This window comes from Scophthalmus maximus, chromosome 13 (assembly GCF_022379125.1).
Source record: "Scophthalmus maximus strain ysfricsl-2021 chromosome 13, ASM2237912v1, whole genome shotgun sequence".
Classification (NCBI taxonomy): Eukaryota; Metazoa; Chordata; class Actinopteri; order Pleuronectiformes; family Scophthalmidae; genus Scophthalmus; species Scophthalmus maximus.
This window is the reverse complement of record NC_061527.1, coordinates 6,872,211-6,888,687: the sequence shown is the minus strand read 5'-3', so window position 1 is coordinate 6,888,687 and position 16,477 is coordinate 6,872,211. Positions and strand designations below refer to the sequence as shown.

General features: G+C 45.1%; 1 protein-coding gene across 1 annotated transcript in view; it reads left to right on the top strand.

The window, feature by feature from the left end:
* The first annotated feature begins 4,414 nt into the window (after positions 1-4,414).
* Positions 4,415-16,477, top strand: part of pde4ba (phosphodiesterase 4B, cAMP-specific a) — a 145,014-nt gene continuing 132,951 nt past the window's right edge. Inside the window, exon 1 of the mRNA XM_035648890.2 lies at positions 4,415-4,608. The gene's annotated coding sequence lies outside the window, so the exon portion shown is untranslated. The remainder of the gene's footprint in view (positions 4,609-16,477) is intronic.

Sequence of the window (16,477 nt, the reverse complement as noted above, 5' to 3'; positions counted from 1 at the left end):
CACACACACACACACACACACACTGTCTTGGCTGTCTTCCCATGTGCTCACAAGCGCATGCACACGACCAACACCGAGACCCACCATGTTAATGTTCTGACCCCACCTCACCGTAACACGTGCAAATGTGACAGGCCTTATTAATTAAATACAGAAGAAACGGACATCTCGGGATCTGTGGCTCGGAGGTGATAGGAATCAACAAAAGCAGCAGCAGCGGCAGCAATTGTCTGCATCCAATTAGTGTAAACAAAATGCATCGTGGCATATGGCTTCAACACGTGCGATTTGGTCGTGCACAGTAGGATCGTCTCTCATCATCATGACGGAGTCCAAATTCTCATCTGTCTCGGTTCCCGAGGACAACACTTCACACGGCGAGGAGAGGAACTGTGTTAGTGATATTAGTTCAGCGTGGAAGCATCGTGGTGGTATTTTCATCTTTGCAGCGGGGTCCACGGAGCCTGGAGATCTGCTTTGCATATTTGTGAATTAGAGTTATTTCATTTCAACTCAATATGGGGGGGATGTCTAAATGTGAGACTGAGTCAGCCCACGGAGATGCAGGGGGAGTGGGATGGAATTGAATTTGCATTCACATCTGTTTTGTTCCCTTTTTCAGTTCAACACAAGACTTTTCTTCCCTATTTGGGATCAGATGAAATGCAGCTCAGCTCTACAATATGAAAGGACCTGATTAGATTCATTCCATCTCAATCTGTTGTCGTGTGTGAAGTAGAGGAGATGTTTACGTCCCTGCAGATAATGTCTCTCTCCTGTGAACACATCTACTCACACTTTGACTTTATTCATGGCAGTATGACAGATGAGTATCTTCACAGTGGGGGTGTTGCGTGCGTGTCGTGTGTGTGTGTGTGTGTGTGTGTGTGTGTGTGTGTGTGTGTGTGTGTGTGTGTGTGTGTGTGTTAACAAAGCCTCCACAAAGGGAAGTGTAATCACACGTCCGCAATCAGATAGCAGCGCCGCTCCCCGGCTCCTCACTTCCATGAGCGTGAACTGGTTGGGACAGACTCAGGCCCAGCTCTATGAAGTGTTCTGTAAAGAGCCCGGGCCTGTGGGAAGCGATTGGTGTCGATGACCTTAAGCATAATGATAATACTGAAGTTAATAAATTGCTGAGGTGTGGGCGGCTATTCACAACCAGATTTGAAAGCAGGCTACTGCTGAAGATGTTTATCCTGAAGAGATACACTAACTGTTAATGTGTGAAAATGTCCTGTCAATGTGATTGACAGAATCAATATTTTCATAACATTCATAAATCTTTTCTCTCCAGTTTTACATAATAGAATAGTTCGTGGGACCTGCGGAGTTTCTGAATGATCCCACAGTGACCTTGTGACGTTTTGTGGCCTGAGGCCTTTTATATTCGCTCGCGCGGGCAAATATACGGTGAACAACGTGAGACACGGGGCGGGGTACTTGTAGCTAAGTGGGTCTTATTGTAAATATTACTGCCGACAGACGGCTCGCCGAACATTAGTACATTAGGCATGTGATGGCTGATTCCCTCCCTACGTCCACATTGTGCAAGATGTTTGTGAGCGACTGGAATGAAGCGACGGCAACAATGATGGGAGACCGCGCTCCAGAATGGTCCCGTGATTGGCAGCACAGTAGAGGAAGGATATTTTTCAAAAAAAATGTCCCTCTGCTCTCCTTGTAACATCTCACCACCTCATTCCTCACAATCCTAAGCTTTAAAGATGTTATATGCACAGCTCGGCTCCGGTGCCAAGTCCCCACTTGATCCTTTTTCCGTCCCACATGATTGATTCTTGACACGAGGGGGTTTAAAGGGGTCAATGATGTGGTCGCCCGAAATGAGCAAAATAACATTAACCTGCTCTTGCAGTCACTTGAGGAGATTAGACGTGCATCGCCTTGGCAGAGAGACAAGGGGCTTGCGTTAAAAAAAAACAGAAAAAAGGAATAAACCCAAATCACTCGGTGACTAAGGAACCGGAGTGACATTCAGTCACGTTCTCTCCAAAGATTGGAAAAACACAAAAGTGAATGAAAATGTAAAAAAATTGAACAATTATGTTTTTTCGTAAATCGCGGTGTTCACACAACTCGTGGAGTTGGACTAGAGAAGAAATTCATTACGTAACTGAAGCTTTTCAGTCCGAAATAGACTCCCAGTACGCCTCGCGTCGTCGTGCCTGATGTCGAACAAAAAGATTCAGACGTGTCATCTTCATCCACTTGGGTCGGAGGAGGAAAACGTTAAAGACACGTTACGCAGATTGTGAGTTTAACTGCTTGCACGAAAGAGCTGCGGGGAAAGGCTCCCCTGCAATCTCTTCAGTTGATGTAGGTCAGTGGATGTGAGCTCCGGTGGATTATACGAGATTAATTTCTCAATTATATGTATTTAAAAGTAAAAAACAAAACAGAAAAAATCATAATTTTTTGAAATTGTACTCCGTGTTTCACTTATTCTGTCCCTCAGAAACCTGGGCAGAATCTCCCAGGGCTTCATGGATGAACGGCGCGTGACAACCGACTGTGTGTGGACTGGTCGCATGACCTGGTGACACAGTCACACACACACACACACACACACACACACACACACACACACACACACACACACAAACACACAGCTCAGTCACAAATGTATTAAATAGGACTTCCAGCAGATGGGAACCAACATTCACAGAGCGGACTATAAAGAGTAGTTAGGGGAGTAATCGTTGACATTATTTTATTACCACATCAGTCTTCCTCATGTCGAGGTTGTGGGAATTCACTGAGGTCACGTTGCGGAGAAGTTAATAATTGCTCTGGTGGAGCCCACGTTCACCTGTGTGTGGTTTATACAACCTCCCTCACAGTGTTTCCCTATAGATAGAAGTTGACATGCTTCAATCTTGCTTAGTACAAATGATAAAACCACCCCACGACAGCTAAATTTGAAAATTAAGAGTCAGCTGGGTTTTGCCAAAGGCGACAGAAAGGGCAAGACTTTTGAGAAGATTTCCCCGGATGTGATCGTTAAGAAAAAGAAAAAAAAACAAGATCTAATATTGCCATTGACTGCCTCTTGCCACAACAAGGCAGAATTACTGTTACGGCCCTGGCCTAGTTGGTTCCTTTGTGTTCGTCTGTGACTATGTGTTTTTGTGTGAAAGTGGATGCTCTGTCTGCAGGTGAGGATCTTCGGCTGCGCCTCTGGGTCTCCACCTCCATCTAAATGAGCTGAATCCATGGGGCTCGGCCTGGGGGAGCTGTCGGCTGCCGATTGGCTCCACATCAAATATCCTCCCTTTCAAAAAATGCCCAGATATCTTGCATCCCCTATTTGAGTTTTTTTTTCATTTGTTCTCAGCCTCCAAACCATGCAGATTAATTTGCGAGAGTTTCTGGTTTTATTGTAAGTAGCCCGGATTGTACGTTTAGTGGTTTTAATGTAAGTAAAGGATCTGAGTACTGCCTCCAGTATACTGCCCAGATGTGATGTAACGTTGCAGAGGTTAAAATAGCCTGGTGATTATACAGTCACCAGTAGTGGGCAGTCCAAGCAAGATTATTTGTCCGGGTACAGTTACTCTTTCAACGGGTTACACAAGATTTCTATCAACATTTGTTTTGACAAGACAAATTGTTTTGTCTACCAAAGGGTGAAAGTGCATGAATTTACAGATGGGAAGGAAAAAAAACATAAATTGGCCTAAGCAACAAAAACAACAACAAAACAATAATCGAGCGTGTCTTCATATTATGGCAGGCTTTTATTACTTAGATAAATTATCCGTTGACTTTGTGTTTGTGTAACTGATAATTTTGTGTATTTGATTTATCATTTTTTTTTACATATATTTTATTTTCACTATTAGTATAACAGAATATGTATTTAATACGATTTTTCTTCATGGCTTCATGGAGGCTCTATACTCTGCTGGAGGCCGCTGAGTCTAATTGACAGCTCTCTGGTCCCACACCACAATCAGATGCTCTCATCGTCTCTCGCTCTCCTTTCCTGCTTCCCCATTGGTCCACTCAGCCCCCCCCCCCCCGGCTGAGGGAGGGACGGAGGGGAACACTGAGTTTTCAGATGCATCTAATACGCGGAACCCCCCCCCCCCCCCCCCTCCCTCTCCCTCATCTCCTCCCCCTCCAAAAAACCCCAAACCAACCCATACAGGAGCTCGGTCTCTTGGAAGGAGGCTCATGCATGTGTGAGCGCAGCCGGAGACGCACCATCACTCTGACCGACGTGGTACTTCTGTTGTTTTCAAACCTCTCTCGGGGCAGGACAAGAGAACCCCCCCACCCCTCGCCCGCCCCCCCCCTCCCACCGGAGCATGTGAACGCAACAAACAAGAAAAGCGTCGGGTGCGCGCGCGCTTCTCCGCTCGCCGCACGCGGCACCAGCTGTGGAGTAACAGACGCATCCCGGGAGGAGAGGATGGAGAAGACACTCGCCGCTCCGGAATAAACACGTTTGTTTGATTTCGGATGAGGTGACAGCGACGTGCACGGTCCGAGAAGACAACACGCAGGAGGAGGAGGAGGAGGAAGAGGAGGAGGGATTCCCTTTGTCCCCACGTGTGGATGAGCTGTGGAGGAGGAAGACGCAAGGTAAACCAGCAGGGACGCTTTTGTTTTAACACAAATATTATACTTTTTTACAGATTTATTTGCAGCGTGCTTTACTTTGAGCATAGGCGGACTAATGGAGGAAGGGGGGGGCGGGGGGGGCTGCATTATTCTGTTGTCTTATGGATGCGCACTGGTTGGCTTTGTTTGGCTCCTGTCAGCCTGACGCACAGACAAGTTGAGCCTCGAACCCCCTGGTGTTCCCCCTCCCTGTCACTGGCTCCTGAGGGAGTTCAGGCAAATACGATGTGATCAGCGATTCAGACCTGACATGGAAGATATTTTTTTTTCTCATTCTCAAATTTGGACTTTTAAAAAAATAGTTTAAAAAAAATAAAATAATTTACTGTCATGCATTTGCCTGACGTCTTTCACAGGGCGGGTAATACTGCATGTTGCATGACACATGGTTCGTTTACACCAGCCCCTACAGGCAGGTGCTCCCTTGTCCCAGGAGCAGACACACACCGGCCATGTGGATGGTGCGTCCACCAGTCATTCAGTGTTGACCTGACCTTCTTAATAAACTACTGCATTATCTTGCTACTGTCTGACTCAGGAGCATCTATGAAAACCCTGTCTCCGGTCTCTATAGCCGTCTGGTTTTTCCCTCTTGAACCTTGTGACCATTCAACTGAATTGTGCCACACAATGTTTAGTGTCAGTGTGGCGTTGTGCAGAGAACAGTAGCCCCCCTCTTTTTGTCCTGACTGACCGGAGCTGAAGTATGGCAGTCTTGTTGTTGTATTATTCAATATTATTTACACATTTGAAAATCTGCAAAAAAAAAATAAAAAAGTGTGCTGCCTGCGGGGCCGAGAGGGAATTTCAGATCATGAACTGGAACGGAGACTTGTGGGGAATTCCTTTGCGCGACGCAGAAAAGGGCTGGTGTGGCGACTCCACGGTATAGTGACGGATCCAAGGCCAGCAGGGCGTCCTGCTCTGTGAGCCAAACTGTGAACAAACACAAACACCAATATGCTGACGAGCTAGCTGCAAATTTCTCCTTTCTCTTGTGCCTTTGTGTTTTTTTTCTTATTATTCTTATCTCTCTCAGATCTCTCCGTCCGAGTCCTCGCCCTGCAGATAACCCCACACTGCCTCCATGCTTCCCTGCTCGTCTTCCCTTTCATGCCTTTGACTCCTCTTCCATTTTCATGATTCCTCCGGCTCTGCTCCCATGCGCCCTCAATATCCTCAGCCTTTACCTCTCTCTGTGTCCTGTTGTCATCCCATCCCTGGAATGTGAGAACTGTGTAACGTAGTTCCCCCCCAACACAGCAGTCGTTCCTTCCAGTCCCTATCGATCTGTTGGCTTCCACTCCATGTTTAAAATGTGGAAACCCATTGATCCGTGAGCGGAGCTCTTAGTGGTGAGGCGCTCGGTCCCGCAGCACGTGAGCAATTATGTCTAACTGACAAGTCAAGATTGACCTGTGCAGTTTACAGATATTTAATTGGCATTGTGTGTGTGTGTGTGTGTGTGTGTGTGTTTGTGTGGCTGAAATGGGTTACACGGACCGGCCCATGTTGCGATTGTAAATTGAGCGCTCACTGATGTGTGTTGTGTCGAAGTGGGGTACACCATGTTCTCTACATGCACGTTGGAAAACTCCTGGATATTCTTGGGATTAATTGCACTAATTCGAGCAGAAGTACTATTGCACACACCGCACTGCTATTCTGTGCAAAAATCCCCACGACTAAAAAGAAATCAGTCCTCGAGGCACTGATGGAGAACCTGGCGGCTGGTCCATTCAGCCTCCATCCTTTAATGTTACATTTATTGATTGACTGTTCTAAAGAGAACGGGGCTCGGCCGCTCCACCTTTTATTTATTTTTATGATATGGTGAGCGAGACGGCACGGGGGAAACGGCTCTAGCGGGATTTTAACCCATCGCGAGTCGGTGCACTGCGCAGCAAAGTCATTTTTGATTAGGTCTGGGGCTTTGCGAGCCATTTCCAAAGGTCGTGAATCCCCTTTTTATACAGTAAGCTACAGTAAGTGAAGTCAGACTACACCTGTCGTGCTCCCTTTTTTGTTGTGAGATTTACAACAAGGCTGGAGAACATCCCCTGAGAACAGCTCCGGCTTACGTGAGTCTCGGAGCTTCCAGACCTTTGTGAACTTGTATTTGCTTCTGCAACTGCAACTGCCCGATACAACACTTTGCATGACGACTCACAGGGAAGACATTTGTTAGGTACACATCTGCACACGTCATTGCTCGTCGTCGGGGTAGAGGAGGAAGGCGTCTTCCTCTCACGCGTCCTTCGCAGTCTTTGGACAACCTCCTGCCCAGAAGGCTGCCAGCCTCTTTACACACACTTTGTACTCATTAATTAACATGATCCTCCTCAAAGCAGCGACCCCTCGTCTGTCACTAAGCCAATCCCGCCTTTTGTCACTTTAACGGCAGTATGGATTATCTGAATGTGCCACTCAATAGCGGGGCTCAGTTCTGCTCTCATAGGGGATATAAGTAAAGGTCAGATCAGTTTTCTTTGGGGCTCTTGACGATTATGGTATGTGCTTAAAGTTCTGCTTATTTACCTGCAAAGTAGTCAAAGTCAATATGTGTGGTTGTTAATACCTATTGATGCCGGGGCGGTTTTCTTCAGTGACACGTCCAAGGTAAATCGTCTTACTCACCCAGACAGAAGATGTATTTGCTAAATAATCCCTCACTCAAAGAGCTGCTAGAAATCAGATGCAAATAAGTGAATGTGGGTCATCGCCAGCAACCAATTATCCCAGTTTTGGGGAGTTTACAAGCTGATGATATTAGACGTGTTCACGTGTATACAAAACTGTCATGGCTTGTGGTTTGTAACCGTAATGTGTTTGCTGCTGGTGTATGTATATATATATATATATATATATATATGTGTGTGTGTTGTTGTTTTTTTTGCCCTGTCAAAACTATGAAAAGTTTGGTACATGAAGACCCGAGAGATTGTTTCTTCGTATGTGTTTTTAGCAGGATGTAATTATCCTCTGCATGCGTCGTGTCTAATGTGAGTGCATGTGCTGAATTGCCTCAAGCCACCGTTACCCTTGAGGAAGTATGTGTGGGTGTGTCGACTATTAATGTGCGACAGCAGTCAACTTGAGGATTCGGCGGATACAAACATAGTAAACAGTAGTACAGAGTACAGTAGCCTCATTATCATTCCACAATATCCCGTCAGCTGGCAGGGCCATGGAGCATCTAATGTCGAGATGAAATACAGCTCTTTGTATTATGTAGTATAGAATATTTATAAAAAAACCAACTAGCACGACTCTTGTGTTTTTCCTGTTGTTTTTGCATCTGGTCAGTAAAGTTAAGCATGTTTCATGATGCTGCCTCTGAGTGATTTTAGAGGCAGCATATGGCGACGGTCCGTCAGCGCTGCAATAAGCCAAACCGGCGGTCGGGTTCAGGTTGGAGTATTCTGTTGAGATGTTCGACAGCGGCACCTGAATCGGCAGGTCCCAGAAATGGGGAACACAGGAGCGCCGGGGGTGCGACAGTCATGATTACCCGGTTCTGCATCACCGCGGGGGGCAGCAGCAGGACGGCAGGCGACTGGGATACAGAGGAGATGACAGGAACTACACTTGACGAGAGGCCCAAAAGATCTAGGCCAGGTAGTCTATAATGCTGTTGAACAAAGTAGAAATACAGGCATGGGCCTTTTATTCTGTAGCCTAAATCAAAATGGTCCGTCTGTAATGGGCCAGTGAGTAGATTTGCTGTCAATGACAGGAAGAGTCGATATACCAGTAACCAGCCGCTCGCTTAAATATAGGAAAGGGTGGAAGCAGGCTAGCCAGTGGGTGGTTAGTCACCATCCACTGAGGATTCTCTGGGCGTTAACTTCAGTTGATAGTGGTTGTGATGGCACGATCAGGGATTATTATGCTCATTTTCAATGAGATGTTGCCAGCACACCCTTGCAGTTAGCAGTTCCTCTGTTCCAAATTTGGTTTCTGCTTCGCCAAATAGCGCTCATTTTGTGCAGACTGAAGTATTGGAAACCAGGAGAGGTAAAACGAGGTAAATCTAGATGCATTTAGACTGAGAGTAGAATTGACATTGTCTGGTATGAATGCAAATAATCTAAATTGTAATTGATAGAATCAGTAAAATAACACATCCCATAATTGGCCGTGTTCACTCAAAGGGTTAGGGTCAGGATGTCTCGTACGTATTTAAATGGATCTGATAAAATGTAATAGAAAGTTAAATGGAACAAGGATGTAAACGCAAATGAGGAACCCACTGTCCCAGTCAGATTTATGGATGTCACCCCCCACATTTTGCCCGTCATCCCGGATATCAAAGTGACGCTGCCTTAGTGGATCTTCTTCTTTCTTCTGCCGCAGCGAACCCTTTATAAAAATCCATCCGACCATCATTGCATCATCTTCACTGAGCAGTTTAATTGGGCTTTCACTTGTCAGGTCGATGGCAGGATAATGCCCACAGCTCCATAGCGCTAAATGCAATTGATATTTAATGGTGAATATTTAATGGTGAATATGCGGATCAACAGGAAGGCCGTCGATAGCCGTGTGTGCTCCTGTATTAGTTTGAGAGGAGATTTGAGAAAGAAACGGACGGGTATGAGGTCGACAGACACCTGTAATTACACCAGTGACAGTCAAAGCACATCTCATGGTAATTGGCTTTTCTGTCTTCAAGTACAGACTGGACGAAATGATTCCCATTCGTTCTTAATTTGTCAATACCTCGTCGTCTGCATGCTTTCGTTCCGTGAGGTGCGGCAGAAATTACATTCTCACAATGAGCTTTTTCATTTTCCCGTAACATTGTGCATTTTCTAATATTTGATTGGGACATTATTACAAAGTGACGGCTGGGAGAATGTGCTTTTCACAGTCCACGATTAAAGGTGTGCTGCTTGAACGCTGTGAAGCAAGGAGTGCTGAGGACATCGTACACGTGTTAGGACATCATTCTTCAGAGATAAATATACCTCATCTATTTGGAAGGCTTTATTGCAAATGGTGTGACCACGACGGGTGTAATTGGCCTAATCATGCCTCAACACCAAAGTGCTTGCACTCACATGTTCGGGATGCCATTCTCGAGCTTTCAGGCATGTCACAGCAGATGATTGCAGAATTGTTCAAATTTCCATTTTTTTCTCCAGACATTGCTTCCACGTTGTCATAACAGCTGAGATTGGCTCTGAAAAGAAACGTTAAGATAACTAGGTCACCACATGCATTTAGTCCATTTAGTGTTCTAGAGCTTTCTAAAGCTCCCTTCAGACACGTCTGGACACTTTGCTGAACTTTCTCCCGGAGGGGCTGTATTGATCAGGAAAATATCCAGAAATGATTTCATTATTGCCTTCCAACTCATCCCTTGCCTGAATGCTCAGGGACATTTCCTGCTGTTGTGAACCTATCTGATCTCCTGTTGGAACGGCCAAAATGTCCGGACCCAATCTTCTAGACATTATATGGAAGTCGTGTCTGAAAACGGCTTAAGTTTCTCTAGATGTCATGCACGCTGTTGCTGTCAGAGGCAGAAGCTGGGAGGTGCTGGATCCTAATTCATGCTGTATAATTTCTACATGAGAATTTGATCTGCTAGCTGAAGTGTAGGGAACTCTACAACCCTCTCACCATTCCCATACTTTCACCAAAAAGTGAAAAAGACTGTTCCTGGGAAATGTGTCCAACTTTGACCCATTGAAAAAGGCTGCGTCCCTGAGATGCCTTCGTAATCATACTCTTCAAATGCTGCATCCTTTTTTTTTGGCCTCACTTTCTGTCGTCCTCTATACTCTTCTTTGTGTCCCCGACTGCCAGTCATCTCATGACTATCACAAACCAATATGAGTAATGTGTTCGTTTAATTAGTCGATGAACAAAAGGAAGCCCCCTCCCTCCTCTCACTCGGCGACTGAAGGAGCGTTACCCTCACAAAAAGCCTGAACCGACAGAGATGAATATGGCTGGAAGAGTTGATCTTGATAGTTGGGAGTAATTACGATGCCAAGGAGTCGGCTGGTGTGTCTTTATGTTGAGGAGAAGCAGGAGATAAAACCGACGAGTAGATCGAGGGGTAGGACTGGGAACGGTCTTCTGAGTGACAGAACACAGACCTAGTTTGGATGAAGACATGATTTCACAAATATCAAGAGATGCTTTCTTTCCCAGTATGAGCTCCGTTTTAATCTCCCCTCATTTCATCTCTACGGGAGGTTTGGGTTGCCATGTCTTCCTGCACTCTGCGTTTACTCTCCTGCCAAACACAGTGTAATTAAAGACCCCATGAATATGATCTGAGGTGGTAACGGTGGTTGGTGCATCATATTTTTTGTGGCCTTTTTGTTCAATTTTTCTAGATGTCGACAGGGAAGTCAACCATGTTTTTTGGCAGGTTTGGAATACTCTACATAGGATCCCCCTCAAACAATTCTATTTGTAGTGACATACATTTGTGCTGCTATGAATGGATGCTGATTCCACTGTAATAATAATAATAATAATAATAATAGACCTCTCTCAAATCTGTGGCCACGCACGTGGCCTCGAGGCCTTTGCTGAGACACAGTGGTACTTTGAGCTGAATCATCACATCAGCATGCTAATATGGTTGAGAAATTGAAAAATTATTATAATCTTAAACATTTTGGCTCATGCTAATTTCTCTGGCATCGTGTGCACCGTCCCAGAGGCATTGGGTCTAAATGGTTCAGAACCTCCTTTAGCTTTATTGCTGTGAGAAGAAGTCCGTCTTTTAGTTTGCGTCGAGAGGGTCCTCGGTGCAGCCAATCAACATCCTCCTCTCACTTGACGCAATACCTCGGAAATCCGTGCCGCGGCGAATCGCAACAGATGCCGACGGCTTTGACGGGCGAACGATCGAGAACCCTCTTCGGAACGACACAGTGACGTGGGACAAATGACGACTAGAGGCGGGGCTCTGGGGTGGCTTTATAATGACAGATTTGTAGGTGACGGCATCCAATTGTATTCATTTAGGTGCACAAAATCACCGCACACATCGTGGCCTGATATTTCCTCACTGCTGATCACACTCACCGCACCACGGTCTGGCTACTGCAGCTCTCTCCACCGAGGCTCTTGCCTGAACCTGACCACAGACGGGACGGACCACAGTCCCCGGTGTGGCAGCATGCGGCCGTTCGAGGTTGGAGGAATGGTGGTATCAATCGATGGTGGAGCAGTGATGTGAATATAATCACAGCTGTGGACAGTGACAATGGGGAGGGGGGGTGGGTGGGTGGGATTAACCCATGACATCCGTCTGCTGGTGGGTCAAATGAGCGTTGATCCCTTGTGCATAATCCAACGGCCACCGCATTGGCTGTGTGTGTAAACGGTGTCCAGTCGTACCACCAGCTGAAGCGATGGGTGTGTGTAGAGAGAGACGCGTGTGTGTGCGCCTTGTTTCCGCGATGCTGTTCCACGATTTCTATCAATCCGTCAGGATTTGTGTATAAGTAAGAGCACGTCAAGGGTCTTCTTTTTTCAATTACAGTCCATATTTTGTTTGGAGAATAACATCTCGAGAATAACATCTTGTAATATGAACTCATAATGCACTGTCTCTCTCTCCCTCCCTCCACCTCAATTTTCTTCGTGTGTTTTGTTTTTATAATGATCACAGTTGTGGCGAGGTCCCTGCTCAGAGTGTTTATGCTCCCTCTCTCACTCTGACTGTTCCCCCCCGTTACAACGACACCGCCTGTGGGAGTGAACAAATGAGGGGCGCTGGGCTAATTAAGTTTTTTTTAATTGTCTCACCAAGAACCTAGGAGGAAGCATTTACCTCGGGATTTTTCCACGACTTATTCAAGCAGGGGTTGCTAGGCAGATGGGTGACCGGTGACTTTGTCTCTTTGTCTCTCTGTGTGTGTGTGTGTGTGTGTGTGTGTGTGTGTGTGTGTGTGTGTGTGTGTGTGTGTGTGTGTGTGTGTGTGTGTGTGTGTGTGTGTGTGTGTGTGTGTGTGTGTGTGTGTGTGTGTGTGTGTGTGTGTGTGTGTGTGTGTGTGTGTGTGTGTGTGTGTGTGTCAGAGAGAGGGGAGAATGACTGAAAGAGAAATATACTGTAGAGTAAAGAGAGTCTCACACAGTTGATCTCTGTGAGGGGGCTTCTGAAGTCCCCGGACAAAGGGGACTGGTCTCTTGTTCTAAAGCACATACACTTTTGATTTCTGGTGTAGATATGAAGCTGGTTTAGGACTATGTGTAGAGATGAGACGTCTGTTGAGCTTGATCAGTCATTACCTTGTTTTAGTGCACCTGACGTGTAAGGAAAGAAAAGGTGAAAAAACTGCTGTAGGCAAAAAAAAAACAAATTGGGAGCAATGAATCCATTTCCACGACTCTGACCTCTCCCTCAGTGATGTTGCTCCTCGGCACTTCTCTCACGTGGGAGGCTTTCAGAGGCCGTGGGCTGCAGAGTGATGTGAGAACATAGTTCACGTGTCCCTCCACCATGAAGCATTTTTTCAGTGTGTCATGAATACTGGGGAGAGGCAAACATTTCAAATGCTTTGTCCCGAGAGACGGACAGGATTTGAAGCAGCAACAAAAGTCTGTCTGATGTCAGAGGACCCATTAAGTGCTCGCCCCTTTGTTCTAGCGCAGGTTATGATGACTGTAACCTGTAGGTAAAACCTCGTGGTATTATAAAACACTCCGCTTGTCAAACTCATGGAGCAGTTACCCAAACAGGACTTTCTGTCATCATTGTACCTGAAACGATGCACAGCCCCTTTGGCCTTCAGCTTCATTATCAGACTCGAGGGATCATTCATCAACCTCCACTCACTGGATAGATCTCCATGGTGCAGTTATTAATGTTTAAAATGTCTAAAACTTCATACAGCTGGCTCCTCACTACCCAGCGTAGAAACATTTACTTTGACCTAACCTAAATATCCTCTTAGGGACTCCCAAGCGTGGGAGTACATGTCCATGTCACTCCTTCAACTACAGTTACTAAGGTCTCCATAAAAAACAACAACCACAAAAAGGAGGCATGAACCAAACATTCGCTCAAAAATCATGACCTGTGAACCAAACCCAAGATTTTGGAGAATTGTTACAACCTCAACAACTGTTCTATCTGATACGGTTGGCCGATAGTATCGGCCGATAATAGCCTTTCCCAGACGTGTCGCTATTGGCCGATATTTCTTAGAGCCCGACCGATATAATCTACCAACTGATTTGAGTATTTATGTTTACATCTTACGTAAAATAAGTCTTTGTTATAAGTTCTATGTATTTGGTTGTATTTGTATTTTCAATTTATAGTTATTCATAGGGTTAGGGTTAGGGGCTCTAATAAAAACAACGTCTGATTTTAATAAAGAATAGTGCGTTGTAGCTCTGAGCTGTGAGAGCTCGTATCAGGATTTTAAATATACATAATTTATGGTATGATTTGATGCTATGTGAGTTAAACTGAATGAAATATTTTCGTTTTCAGCAAGTATTTAGAATATATCATATGGCGTCGCATTGTGTGCCCTCCCCCTATTCCTAATTACACAGGATATCCTCATCATAATCTTTAAGTTGTGCATTCTGTATTTTCTTTTTTGCCGTGAGGATAAACTCTTAACTGTATATCAGTATTACGGATTGTGTTTTTTAAATCCTATAAGCTCACATGCACAGGGTGAGTTGTGCACTGTTGAATGTTTGCCACGGAATTTGACAGGATTCAGAACTGGTTGAGGATTAGATAGTGTATTAAGAGTGTTCTGAGTATTTATTAATACGCAAGCGTTCATTAATATAAGACCAATAGTTCAGACTACTCAAAATTCTTGGGATTTGAGTTGATCTGATTTGTACAGGGGTGGCATGACATTAGTAGTTTTTGCACACTCTCTCTCTCTCTCTCTCACACTTCACTGACACACATAAAGACTACAGTGTGATGATCAAAAAAAACACGATGAAGTAAAAATGTCAAGGAGAAGCGCTGGAGCTCTCTGGATATTTTGAGCCTCTATCAGAAATCACACAGCAGAACCAGTTATGATGGTTGACGACGGAAAGCATCTGTGTCACTGTGCAGCTTTATGTACGAAGCAATTAGAGAAAATACCATAAAAATAAGTATTGGATGGCGCTCGGCAAATACTGCATCTCAAAGGACCCTCTTATTTGGCGAAAATGCGATTGAGAGATCTATATTTTCTATTCTATTACAGTTGGATTTGCCCTCCATATTTTTTTATTTTTCATACCTTTCATCTGCTGATGTGATGCAAGAGCATGACACCGCACAGTAAATTATTGAACTAATATAGACAGGCCGGATGCTTCTTCATCCCATCGGTTGCACATTTCTCCAGCTACACATGCGTAGCTTTCTGCCTCGGAATTTCACTGGAACATTTCAATCTTTTTTCCAAAAATAATCTCGTCTTTCGACCGTCCGGCCCGGCGGTCACACCGATGGTCACCCTGACCTCCCAAGGCCGCAACCTACTCAGGTTGAACAGAAAAAATTGCCCTGCAGTTGACAAGCAGACTATTTCAGGGGGTAACCTGCGTAAAAATCGGGGTCTCGGAAACATGGGTTGCGAGGGAGGGCAGACCGAGAGGTAGACAGTCAGCTGCTCAGCTCCTGTCCCTCTTCCTCCCGCTGAGCCTGTCAGTCAACAGGACAGACGGGCAGAGGCAGGCGTGTTATCTCTGCTCTATTAGGCTGATACATGCCATGCTCTGTTGAAGCCACCCACTGATGACATTATTGCAGGTGAACTGAGGAGGTATAATGTGATGTGACGGAACACTCTTGTCACATTTTGCCATGGCAACGGCCTGAAATGTTTCTCCCTCCCTTCCTTGTGACATTTCAAAATTGAATACCTCTGTGAAATGCTTTTTTTTACTGGTAATACCGCAATATGATTCATCGACTAACTGATGATTTGGAGAGAGGAGTCGCGCACCACTTAGAGCCACATACTCAAGTTTGCAGCTGAAAGCCGTTTTCAGAAATTCACTGGAGTCTGGATATTTTCTTGATTCTTTTTTTTTTTCTTTTTTTTTTTTTCTGCTTGTCTCCTCTTTTTACACCTGTCTGCTCCAATACTGTTAATTAGGCAAAAGTGATGCTAATTAGGATGCCCCATCACACACGCGCACACACACACACACACACACACATACACACACACACACACACCCCGTCATACTCCTCGTTAGCACCATTGTCTTCATCCCCTGAGGTCACAGCACTAATCTGTGTGCGTAGAAGGCCTTTCGACATCTGTGCTGCCGAGCGGAATATTTCGGATCTGCTCGAAACCCCAAATTTCCTCCTGTAACCGCTAATTATCTACTAATGGTGATTAAACTGAAACAGAGAAGCCTTTTTCCACTGATGATCACCTCTGTGAAATGTATATTAACGCATAAAAAACCCCAAATAAACTAATTCATGTCATTCAAGATCAAATACAATGTGGTGAGAGGTCTTCTACTTGTGTATTGTTTTTCACGATCATTGAAGCAGAGGAACCCCTTCAAATGTTGTAATTCCACAACGGCATTAGACATTTGAACAGTTGTCATTTCACAATAAATGAAATTGGACACTTTGGAGGAACGCTGTGAGGTTAGGACAACCTCACTGTACACGTACAAAGGTCGTGCACGTGCCCTGGAGTAATCCTGGAAATGAACTCCAAGAACACATTTCTAATCGCAGCCAACGGTCAATGTTCCCTGTCTGCTTTGATGTAAGAGTTAGACAAATGACACCGCAGGTACATTTCAGGGAACATTTAATACCCGTCGAAGTTGCTGAGTAGGATTTGGTGGAAAG